The sequence below is a fragment of the Vespa velutina genome, chromosome 21, assembly GCF_912470025.1.
Source record: "Vespa velutina chromosome 21, iVesVel2.1, whole genome shotgun sequence".
Lineage (NCBI taxonomy): Eukaryota > Metazoa > Arthropoda > Insecta > Hymenoptera > Vespidae > Vespa > Vespa velutina.
The window spans coordinates 3,755,205-3,768,690 of NC_062208.1; the positions used below are offsets into that span (position 1 = coordinate 3,755,205).

Sequence of the window (13,486 nt, forward strand, 5' to 3'; positions counted from 1 at the left end):
ACCATCCAGAGCCGTTCCTTCGCCCTCCTCTGGGTCAACGACAGGCATTTCCAAGCCTGTAAATCTGCCTGGGTGACCTTCGAGGACACGAGTCTTCTCGTGTCAAGGTATTAAACTCGCTTCGAACGAAACGCACCGAATGCGCACGAGAGAGAGAGAGAGGGAGAGAACATGCGACCGATATTAAGGGGATAACGTCACGACCTTCTTCCCTACCTTTTCCCTTATTCTCAATACTCGAGTCGTGATATATATCTTAGCAGAACGACCGAAAGAGAGAGAGAGAGAGAGGGAACGATTTATTTCACCTAATAGGATAACGCAACTTTTAGTAGTCGATAATTATCCTGTTCCTTACGTGACCGAAAACTATTATTATATGTCTAGTAACACGAATAACATGTTATTTAACCTTTTATTCAATTTGAAAGAGTTCGAATATTATTACTCGATAAATGCGTTCGTCCGATTCCATTTATCTTATTATTTTTATTTTATTTCCCTGCTCAAGATTTTGGAATTGAAAAATATAATCAGGATAATCTGGTGAAATCGTCGTAACACGTTGCTTAGCTTCGATCGATATAATATACTATATTACTTACTTGTTTCGTCGTTCCATCGGCGAGATACCCTGTATACGTATATCCTTTGGTCGTGCGAGAAAAACGGGGTCATGGGGTTATTATACGGAAGCCTTCGCCTTATTAGCCCCCTATTTCCATTATAAATTACTTTTACGTAATGGTAAAAGTGGTAGGTAACACACAACGATGGGATTGAAAGTCAGTACTGATGACAACAACAACAACAACAACAACAACAACAACAACAACAATAATAATAATAATAATAATAATAATAATAATAATAATAATAATAATAATAATAATAATAATAATAATAGTAATAGTAATAGTAATAATGATAATGATAATCACAGTAGAACAAAAAGTATAGCGATGTCATTGGTATAATAATGAATTAATCAATATTTCGATTCGTAAGTAATCAAAGCTTCCTTTCGATCTCATTTTTGGTCCTCCCTCTTCTTCTCATCTTCAAGATGACTTCCCTCTGGTAAGAAACGTCGAAAATGTATTCCTCGTCCGATCGCACTGGAACGACTGAGTGAGAAAAGATTTAATCAACTAAGTCTAGAACGCATCTATCTTATTTCAAATGTCTACATAGATATATATCTTTTCCCTATCGACGATCGTATTCCGTAATAATACAATAACTTTCTTATTACCTTTTTAATTTCGAGCACACGTTTCGAAGCTTACCCCGCTCGCACGCACACGCATACACTTACATAAATAATACATATCTATACCGTATATACGTATATGTGTATATGTATCCTATGTACACCCTTTGTACTCGGATAAACATATAAAAGCACTTAACTTGAGTCACTTTTCCTAACGCTTTATTCCTGCTGCTTCTCCTGTCGCTGGTGCTGTTACTGCTGTTTAATACACATACATCATCCTCTTACGTTCATATACGTAAAATATATTTATGTATGTGCGCGTTGTTATGTCTCGCAAAATAATAAATGCAGCTTGCTTCTACGATCTCATTTTGCCTGTTTTAAAAGTGCTATACGCTTTGCTATATATATTAATGTTTAAAGTTTGCTTTATCGAACGCTCTTTATCGTACCCATCAAAGATCTTTTTATTTTTTCTTCTTAACTTCTTCTTAACAATAAAAAAATGTTTCTCTTACGACAACAAGACGAGCATAAGAATTTCTGAAACGTGAGAAAAGCGTACGTGGAAGACCTTCTTGAACTTTAAACTTGAACTAAGAACCTCGCTTCTTAATCTTTACAGATATTTTATACATATACATATACATATATATATATATATATATATGTCGTATAATATTATGTTTAAATTGCTAGTTCATTTATACAAGGTGTCTCATTAGGTCGAATCACTTGAAATCCATCGATACTTTTCGAGTCAAACGAGACACAGTGTGTATACAGATGAAAACTGTATGGTACTGATCAAACACGAATGAATTTCTGGTCCATGCGAAGAATAATCGAGGTTGCTAAGATCCAAAAGGATCGATCGATTGGTTTCCTTTATTCATCGATATTATTTTCATCTACGATTGCAACGTACAAATATTTTCTAACTTACATATACTCATATATTCTTCTCGACTTTTTTAACGCGTATGTATTTTTATTATCTTCATAATTATTATCATTATTATTGCCTAATCGATGTGCTTTCTCTGGTGTTCCCTTTGCCATTTCCTGGAAAAAAAAAAAAAAAAAAAAAAAAAAAAAAAAAAAAAAAAAACATTCCTTCGAAATTTCGTTGTCGTTGCATTCACCTTCTCTCTCTTCTTCTTTCGAGCGTAAAACTCTTTGCAAGTATTTCCCTGCGCGTAAAGGACCTCGGCCGAAAGATCCTATGGAATCATATATTTTTTATATGCCTATATTATAATGGATCAGACGACGTACAATGTCTTTTCTACTTTATTATATCTTTTTTTCCTAATGTCATCGTAGGCCACATCGTTCTAAATAGATGCTAGATAAATTCGGAAATTCGTTGCCAAAAAAATGAAAGAATCAACTCTAAAGATCCTTTCTCTACATACAATTTCATTGTACACACATCGACGATCAATTTATATTAATTTCTACGTAAAGATGACATCTAACGTTATTTTACACTAGTGTCGATTCAAATACGCATATAGTTATCTATGTATATCGAGTAAAAGCTACTTGGACTATCGATGGGAAATTATAGGATGGGTTTTGAACGGTAGGATGATTAGAACGAAAAATATTAAAAATGAACAATAAAGTTGTAAAGTGTAAATGAATTTTTAACGTACGTACGTCGTCACAATTATATACATATACATATGCATATACGTATATATATATTTGTTACAAGCTAAAAATATATGCAAAAATATTCGTCCTTTATTGTCACTCACCTCTCAATTTTCCTAATTACTTTCCGACTTGATACGAATAAGCGAATAATCTACTTTTCGATCGTCTCTCATCTTCGTCGTTCTACGTATTACTCGAAAGTACATCGAATCTAAATCTCTCAAATATTCATATATCTCGAGAATTTTGTAATGAATAAACGATAAAGAAATTTTTCATTTTTTTTCGGCCAAAGAGGAAAATAATTATTTCGATTCGATACACTTTCAACTGATTGCGATTTCCTCGTTAAAACGCATTTCATTATTACGTGTCTTCATGCTCGATTAATAATTACTGGTTTCAACGTCGTAGCTTAGCGGGAATGTATGTGTACATATGTATATAAGGGATATGTATATGTTTGTTTACTCTCTCTTTGTGTAAGTCAAAGGACACAAATATTGGGTGATTATCAGTTACTCCTTCAAATACTGACGTTCTTACGATATTTACAAATGTTGACACTCGCGCGTTTACGTTGATAAAAGGAAGGGAAAAAAGGAGGGAGGGGGGGGGGCTGTAAACAAGCAAAAACAAAAAGAAAATTGGTCCAAACTTATTCGCCAACAAATGAATATTGTCGCTTCGCAGATTCGATAACTACAATACATATATTTATTCGCTGAATATTTTCTTCATTTCAAACTCGTTTTCGCGATTAAAATCGTCCTCTGTTCTATGAGAGAGGAAAAAAAAGATGACGGTCCTTTTAAGCTTCTCGATAATGGTCGATATGGTGGAGAGGAGCAAAAAGAGACATATACCGCAAGCGCTTAGCATGGAATAAGAGTATTTTTAATGTTTTCAACAACAACAGGTACACAGTTAATCAGTTTACCTGCAGTAAATACGTTGGTAATTATTTGTTCTCTTTCTCTTCTTCTTCTTTTCGTTTCTTTCTTTTCTTTTTTTTCTCTCGCTTACAATCCTTTCTCCGTCCTGTCGCTCTCGCATCTCTTTCTCGTTTGTCCATTCTCCTTACTACTCGCTAATATGTATTATACATATATATATATATGTGTGTGGTGTGTGGATTGTGTTTGTATAATCATGTGTATATATATATATATATATATATATATATATATATATATATAAATAATTATTAATTGTCTTTTCAAATCTTAGCTAATAATCAAAGTATAGCTTTTATCGATAACGCACAGTCGCTACGTATATTTTCTCACTATTTGGTTGTGTCTAACTAGCGTTCTATGATAGCTGTACTTTTTACGGAATTCGGGGTTTTTCTCTACTGGCAACGATCTAGCATCAGTCTTCAAAATGGGAAGAAAATAAATTATAAATACAAGATTAGAAATTATAGGCGATTATGTAGCCGACAATCGTCAAGCGAGTCGAACGAATCGTATTAGAATTTAATTCTAATTCCAAGTCGATCGATTCTTGTATCAATAAAATGGAGAAACAATGTGAAATCGTTGCCACTTGGTACATACGTGTTCACGGGTTCAAAAGATTTAACTACGTTGTCGATTTATTTCGACGATACGGAAACAAACGATACATAAATAATAGTAATGGTAATAATAATAATAATGCGATACAGGTTTTCAACCCTTTACGTGTGTGAAAATAATCTCGATAAAAAAAGAAAAAGGAATACTTTCCTTTAGGAGTAAACGAAACGAATACTATTCTACGTTATACATACATACATAGTGTTTTTTAAATAGAGAACACGTTCGATATCTCGAACGTCCGAAAAATCGACTCTCGTTCTCTTCAACAAAATCCTTTCGACTTTCTAGACGTTGTCGATATCAAACATTGAAACGAATAATTCATAATAATGATAATACAATACTAACGACAACGTATGGAGAAATACATTCGACGAAAGGAGAAATATTGGAGTACTACTCGCAATAATTACGTTTCGTCTACGGTTAACGATAATCAGCGATTAAAGTATCTTCCTTTTTTTTTTTTCCTTTTTTTTTCTTTTCTATTTAAGATAACTTTCTACCTGCTACATATACTAAATTACAAGGAAGTGTGTTCCGGGTTCTGCAATTTTTCGTCGAAAGGACTAAATTTCACAACGTCTCTTGATACAAACAACGATTACTTTTTCTTCCTTATCTTATCTAATATCGAATAGTTAATATTCGCACAAACGACGAAATTTTGCGAGAGTGGGATTCTAAGATCTAAATCTAATTTCTAAATCTCTCTAGAGAAATAAGTCGATATCGACGATCAAAACCGTGACGTATTTTCTTCTCTAAATGATTTTCTAATCGTTAACTTGCTGTCCAGACACGTATAGTACATCATACGCATGTGTGGGGAAAATTTGAAGAAAGAATACAAACCAATTTATACATTATATCATTATATATGGTAAAATTGACGATCTATCTCGCACGGTTTAGATTCGATATCATGTCGTTAATGAAATTTGATCGATTAACTCTTGTAATTACTCTCACCGAGAGTGTCTTCGTCCGGTTAGAATAAGGCTTAGCTCGCTTAAGAGGAAACTATTTACAAAAGAAATATATACTACACGTGTGTCAGTGTGATATATATATATATATATATATATATATTATACACACCTATATGTATGCATATATATTTAAAAAGAAAGAGATTCTTTTCGAGTTTCGCATTGATATATCGAGCGAAAAGAATCGAAATCGTGGAATCGAGGTAATTCGGCAATCATTTATCATTCTTTAAAGAGTAATTGCTGGATCTTCTTTTTTCCCTTCTTTATACGTAAAAAAGAAATCACAAGTGTATATTAATTAAAGAACAATGTCGGAAACAAGTTCTTTACTGGTTTAATTTTTTTTTTCCTTTTTCAATAAGACGAGGAAGATCACTCGGATTAGATTGAAAAAATATATATATATGTGGTGTGCGCGCGCGCGCGTGTGTGTGTATGCGTAGTATATATTATAAATATATAGTATGTCAGTAATGTGTATGTGTGTGTGTATGTATATATATATATATATATATATGCCCACACACACACACACACATAACATACACGTATATTTACATAACTTGACTATGTAATGTTTTAGGGTCAACGCGAGTTTCGATTCCCGATTCAAGTATTTTATTTTATTTTATTTTATTTTATTTTATTTTATTTTATTTCCTCTGCTTTCCTAAACGCGACGATCTTGGAAGACTGCGCATTTTTGTTATTTATCTTATTGCCGCTTTTTTCTCCCGCACGAATAATTTTTGATTTTGACACGTAACGCGAGTGACGTCCTCTCTCGTTCCCTCCCTCTCTGTTTCTCTTTCATTCTTTTCGTAACTCGAATTTGTCCTAATAATAATCTCTAATAAGAGAACAATAGAAATTTTACTTTTCTTTCGATTTGGTCTCTTTTCTTTTTTATTTGTTAAAGTTTGTACGATATGAGAGAATTAGTGAATAAGAAGTTGTAAAAAAGTACACGTCTAGTCGACATTAACTAGCTTGTTTCTTATTGCCTTCGTTCGTTTCATTAAAAAGGGAGAAAAAACAAAAAAAGAAAAAGAAAAGAAAAAGAAAAAAATTAGTACTTAGTAAAGTACTAATCGTAGAAAAAGAGAAAATAGCATCAACGATGATCCTATTGGTTTTCTCATGTTAAGGAATTCATTGCATAATTACATGTAATGCTAATCAACTGTCTCACTTCTGAATATTCATCGATCAATGTAAATTACTTTAATTGAATTTGAGTCGACAATAATTTTACTACGTAAAGCGTTTTTTTTTCAATTTTGTTTTCAATTTGTTTTTCTTAGAAAAAGGGAAAGAAATGAAACGTGTCAAGGCCACGTTGGTGTGTTCTCTAGTCTCTATATCTCTTTCTCTCTCTCTTTTTTATACTTAGACAGGTAGCAAATTCAACAAAGTTTTCTTTTTTCTTTTCATCTCATTAACAACGATATGTACCATATCACACGAAAACGGAATTGAAATATGTGTATGCTGTGTGTACATATATATATATATATATATGCACAATTTTTAGAGCAAAGGAAGGTAAGAGAGGAGAGACAAAGATACGAGAGATTCTAGAGTAAAGATTTCTAGAGTCATGTCCATTAATCATTCTTCTTTACAATAAATCGTCAGAGAAATAATAAAAATCTGAGATTTTATGTCTTGGGAAAAAAATTAATTTGTTACAATCGATGTAATCTTTATAATAAATAAATAAATAAATAAATAAGTAAATAAATAAATAAATATTAAACCCTATTAGTTTGTACAAAGTAAATGTATCGATTCGGGCACAATATTTGCAAGCATCGAGATCGAATATTTCATGTCCTAAGATTCTTGTTAAAATATACGATCGAAACCTCATTGCATTATTCATTCGTGAGGAGGAAATACACGAATAAACGGTTAAAATCCAGACGATCATCGTTTTAATCATAACAATGTTTTAATGATCATTGCCATCTTTGGAAAATCTCGTAGAACTCCACTTGGTTTTCTCTCGTAAAATCTAAATACACTGACTTACGGTTTCAACGCATTCTTGGCACATTGGCCAACAATAGTAATCGTACATCTGTTATAATATATATGTATATTTATACTTGTACATTATACGAATCAATGTACATGGATAAAATATACAAATATAAATATACATATGCGATATATGTGAGTATATTTACACGTATTACATACGTATAAGTATGTACTGGAAGAACAAGACGCCGGTACACGCCAGAGATAAGGCTATCGACCTTCGTAAAAGCGCTATGAAATATGCGCGGGTCCCATGAATTTTGAAAAAATAATATAAGAGAAAGAGAACAATAAATAAAAACAAAAAATAAAAAAGATAACATTTCTTTCAAAATTTCAAACTGACGGTCAACATTTGTACGAACATTTTTACGTACTCGAAATAGAAATAAACTAGTTGAAACACCCTGTATATAATGTATGATTAATTCTTATCTTTTGATAAATTCGTAGGAACGAATAAAAGGAATGAATTTAATAGACAACTTTTTAAAGGATTCTATCAAAGCACCGACTATCGAAAATGATTCGCATAAAAATTGACATCTGAACTTTCGTGTGTCGAATGCGTCGATGAAACGCGTTTTTTTTTTTTTTTTTTTTTTTTTTTTTTTTTTTTTTTTTTTCCATAATTCTGTTCCCTCGATATTCGCCGTCGACTGAGGTAATGGTTGTTGTTGGTTGGTTTAATGGATGATGGCAGTAAAGGCATTCACCGTTGCCGAGATCAACGATTTTTCTTTTTTTTTTTTTTTTTTTTTTTTTTTTTTTTTTTTTTTCAAATCACGCATGCGACTACTATAAGTATAGGCTCCACTGTCACATTCATCGTACGTACCATTGTCTCGTATCAACAATAATTGCATCATTTCTCTCTTTTAATATTTTACTTCATTAACGATTTATCATATCCGAAAAAAAAAAAAAGAAACAGATACGAGACAATCGGTTTATATATCGATTAGTTACATAGGCTTTATTACGCATGCACATTGTATACTTGCGTCGTACCACCAACTCGATAAATTGACCTTTTAAACTATCAAGGAGAGTAGCATTTACATTGTTAATATATGCTATTTTATGCTGCTAATGAGGGAACGCTCGATCTATCAGGGTCGTAACGTCGTGTGTATTCTAAAAATGGATTAAAAGAATTTTGAAAAGAAAACTTGGTATTTGCTGATTGTAATACACACATTGATCTGAAATAAAATGTATTTAACAGATACAAAGAAATAGAAATTAAAAAGAAAATTGACACGAGAAATCGATTGAATTTTCTTAGAAAAATATTTGTTAAAAAAATGTTCGGAAAATTCAATTTGTTGGAGAAACTACACGCGTAGACCACCGATCGACGACCGATCGATCACCCGAGAGTAAGACACATCGCTATTACATTCATTATCAAATAATGCGTGATACGTCCGATGCATCATCGTTTCCTCCATGATCGAGAGAAAACGAAAGCAGAGTGCTAGTAAATTAGCCGAACTCCTAAACTGGCTCAAATTCTTGTTAGTTTCAATAAATGATGCTTGCACTAAACACGCTAAATATACGATTATCTAAATGTACTTCTAAATTTGTCGTCTACAGGAGAGAAATAGAAACAGATAGATAGATAGATAGATAGATAGATAGAAAGGTAGATAGATAGATATATCTATACTTTATAGTATGAGAGAGAGAGAGAGAGAGAGAGAGAGAGAGAGAGAGAGAGAGAGAGAGAGAGAGAGAGAGAGAGAGAGAGAGAGAGAGAGAGAGAGAGGTAAACAGAACGAAGTATATACGTAGAGATAAAGAATAAAATGAATTTCTTCTTACCTGATCACGTAGTCCTTTCGCCCCGGTCACTTTGAACAACCCAGAGATCGAAGATCGGCGGATTCTCTAGCGATCGACACACAACTCTCTACTGCCTATAGGATTAATATGCATCTAAATCGTCCTTGGTATTCTTTTGATTCTGTTTTGTTTTCTTTTTTTACTTTTATTTCGTTTCGCTCTTACTCGGGAGTAAAAGATGGGTAAAAAGGTTCGGATTAAGGCACACGGGTTATTCCGATACTCACGGAGGAAGATTCGTTTGCACGTAGAGAAGAGAGAAAGAGAGAAAGAGAGAAAGAGAGAGAGAGAGAGAGAGAGGGGGGGGGGGAGAGAAACAGGTCTAAACGAGGAATGAAAATTGTTGGAGAAGGAAATAAGATTCGAGTGATAACGCCCGTATTAGGAATTAATAAAGAAATATGACTAGATGAATGACAATACATGGGCGATAATTATTAACCGATCGAACTTTTTTAATCGCGATGTATGAGTTAAAAATTCTTTGATATTTACTTAATATATCACACACGCACACACCGCGAAAAACACACTTTATCTAAAAAGAAAGTATTAAAAGTGTGATTTTTTTCAAAAATTCTGCACGTACTGATATGTATGTAGTAATAATTAATGATAACACTAATATTTCAATATATCGTTTAGGATGATCTACTATGAGAACACGCTAATATTAATCTACTCTAATCTTGAACGATCTAATCACACTAATCGTTGAAACTTGAAGGTTTAAGTATCAGACCCAACGCGATTATATATTATATATAATGAATCAAAGCGTCGATGCAGAGGTAGGTTATTCCTACCAATACGGTCCCGGTCTCGACCCTTTCTCTCATCGTCTCTACGTAAGATGCGCACGCATCTCACGTTACTTTTGGGTCCTGCTCCTTCTTACGCGTAACTTAACAATTCCAAAAGAAAATTTTCACGATTATTTCTTACGTTTCTCTGTTTTCTTTTTTTTTCTTTTTTCTTTTTTCTTTTTTTTTTTTTCTTTTCTTACTAATTGTTATTTTTCTCTATAAAGGAGATAGAAACGATTAGAAACGGAGGAACGTTTAAATGAATTTTGGTTAACTTATCACGCATTTTATTGTTCCGACAGAGAAAATTTTGTCCTTTTGCGTGTATTACCATTATTTGATTTTCTTTAATGCGCACGATACCTTCTATTACTACTATCAGACACACGTTCGAGTAAACGCGCAGAAAATTTCCGAAATTTCGGAGAGCTTAGCCGTAATACATTAGAAATCGCATTACGGTATACGTATCTATCTATGTATGTATGTACAACACAGCTGAGATCATTAGTTTGTTATCAAAGGCAAGACAATTCGTTTCCTTCTTCTCCATTTTGTTTCTTTTCTTAATATCCACGAAACTCGCGATATATCGACTTACAATAAATTTCAACGAGGTGGGCTAAAAAGAGATAGACGAGGTAGAAGGGATGAAACGTTCTCCTTCGTTAAAACGAAGATATACTTAAAAAAAATGTCTCATTAGAAGTATATGTATCACTGCGTTCGCAAGGGGGAAGGAAGATGACGAGAGAGAGAGAGGGGGGGGGGGGGCAGAGAGAGAGAGAGAAAAAGGAGTTTCTTTTTTTGGATCAGGATGAGACCTTCCCTAGGATAAGAAATAAAGTGAAAACGATAAGGAAGAAGGAAGAAGAGGAATGAATAAATATATATCAGTTACGTTTATTTGTACTCTTACTTGCCGGTTAGAATGTGCCAGGGTCAGTCTAGCTAAGATGCATGCGCCGCTACAACAATTCCACTGGCTATCTTAAACCGCTCGATAAGCAAGATAACGAGGGAGGATGATAATAGTAAGGGTTGGAATAATATATATTAAAGGGATATCTAAGTGTATACCAAATATATATATATATCTATATGCTAGAAATATATACGCAAAACGCCACTATCTGTTTGGTCGGGTAAAAACCATCGGATATATCTAAAGAAAAAAGGAAAACGTTTTGAAATAGGCGAATATTCGGAGGAGTTCTTTCTTTCTGCTCCACTCGTTAAATTTGAGAAATTAGAGTTCGTCATTTGCTAGGTTGAAATCTACTAGTCTCATTTTCATTAAATTGCCGAATTTTTCCCTTCTCTCAGAGAGGGGGAGGGGGGGGAGAGAGAGAGAGAGAGAGAGCAAATGAACTCGAGGACAATCCGTGGAATTTTGACCAACCAGAGGGCGGCGTGAAACTAGTGCCCAGCGGGGTTAACGACGGTAATTACGGCTTAATATTAATTAGCCAATTAGCAGAGACCCCGCGGGGCATGCGCCGAGCGCTACTGGCACAAACAGGACCGATGTTGCCTTTTAATAACGAACAACAAAAATGATGATGGCGATGATCACGATGTCGATGACGATGATGAGAATCATGATGATGATTGTAGTAGCGATGAATACGTTGATATACATCGAGGACGACGAGACGATGACGAGGACGTTGATGATTATGACAATAAATACACACAAAGATAAATACTCAGATCAGGAAGAGATTGATGTTAGGAAGAGAAGAAAGATCTAAACAAATAGATAGATAGATAAATAGATAGATAGATAGATAGATAGGGAGAGAGAGAGAGAGAGAGAGAGAGAGAGAGAGAGAGAGAGAGAGAATATGGTGTATATGTGTGTGTGTGAACAGATAATAAAATACACAGGCACCAAAGTAAGTACTAATAATTGCCGAACGGTTAGGCGAGTTACAGGTAATATAATGAGTAATAATAATAATATAATAACAATAGTAATGAATTACAAAAAGGGAAAGGCACGGCATTGGATTGTTGTTAAAGAGGGTTTGGGAAATTGCAGGGTGAATCGTCAAAGAATATACAGGGAAGATACACAAAGATGTTAGCTACCAGTTTTAAACGACTACTTTATTGGCAATTTTTCTAAGCATTTATCTAAACTAATTAATACGTTCATGTTCTTTTTTTGTTTCCTTCTTTTGTTCGACGTTTCATTCGTCGCGTATTACTCTCGCTCCTGCGTTCGATTAATGAACAACGGAATTTATGCGAATGGGATGAACATAGCTGTATGTATGCCTATGTGTATGTAACATGATTATGTGTAGAGATGCGTGCGTGCAAGTAAAACGTTATCGTTATCAATCACGAACTTTAAATAAACAAAAATAATTTCTAACTTAAAATAAAAGAAAAATCAGATCAAACAGACGCGATCATTTAAACGATGAAAAGAGATTTTCTCGTTAAAACAAAAACAACTAATTGTCGCGAGTGTAAGTACAACAGCGTTTACGTTAAATACAACGAATGTTTAATAAGTACATAATTAATAAAGGAATTAAAAAAGAAAAAGAAAATGATAAGTACGAAAAAAAAAACAGTAAGTGTCCAGTGCCTTAGAACGTAAATCGTAATATGAATAATATAACGTAAACTCGTTATTCCATCGTGAAATACAAAGTTATAGTTGCGAAATCGGAAATTCAGGACTTATTATCAATGAACACCCGGTAGATGACAAGGGATCGAAGGTTCGGGGGTTGAAATCGTTGGTAGTATTGTTGGCCAATATTAACCATCACAATTGTAACATCATATTGCTTTCTTATTAACATTGAAAAATATGATTGTACGAAGAGTAGGTTGTCAATGTAGGAGGAGTCTCGTCCGATGATTCTACATTTCAATTGTAATCGTTAATTGTTAATTGAATGAAAAATATTGGCGTGACGGTAGCTTCCCCAAACGATATTAACGATATATAGCATCACACCACACCATCGATCGTCTTTCTCTCGTGGTTTAACACACGCACACGCACACGCACACGCACACGCACACGTACAAAGGGGTGGCTGGGGGATGGTACATCACCCTTGACTAGGAAAAACGAGCACTCGGCACGCTCTCGCGCGCGCATTTCTCTCATCCCTTGGCCCTTCTCTTTCGGGACGTTATTCCAACGTGTAGTAAGTAAAAATCGACTAAATAAACGAAGAGATTGTGCTGCTGCTGCTGGGGTTTTCTATGTGTGTGATGACTGCGCGAGTGAGAGGAAGACGTGAATTCTCCAGCCCTAACGAATGAAATTCTCTGCGTTTCTCTATTAAT

General features: G+C 34.0%; 2 protein-coding genes across 3 annotated transcripts in view; both read right to left on the reverse strand.

Annotated features, from left to right (window-relative positions):
* Nucleotides 1-13,486, reverse strand: part of LOC124956238 (dipeptidyl peptidase 9) — a 31,334-nt gene that overhangs the window by 8,861 nt on the left and 8,987 nt on the right. The window contains exon 2 of one of the 2 annotated variants that reach the window (XM_047511758.1): nucleotides 606-1,127. The exons of the other annotated variant lie outside the window; for it this stretch is intronic. The gene's annotated coding sequence lies outside the window, so the exon portion shown is untranslated. The remainder of the gene's footprint in view (nucleotides 1-605; nucleotides 1,128-13,486) is intronic. 2 annotated transcript variants of the gene reach the window in all.
* The window catches only part of LOC124956369 (RNA-binding protein Musashi homolog 2), a 10,427-nt gene continuing 9,200 nt past the window's right edge, over nucleotides 12,260-13,486 (reverse strand). The window contains exon 3 of the mRNA XM_047512087.1: nucleotides 12,260-13,486. This exon is cut by the window's right edge and continues 7,083 nt beyond it. The gene's annotated coding sequence lies outside the window, so the exon portion shown is untranslated.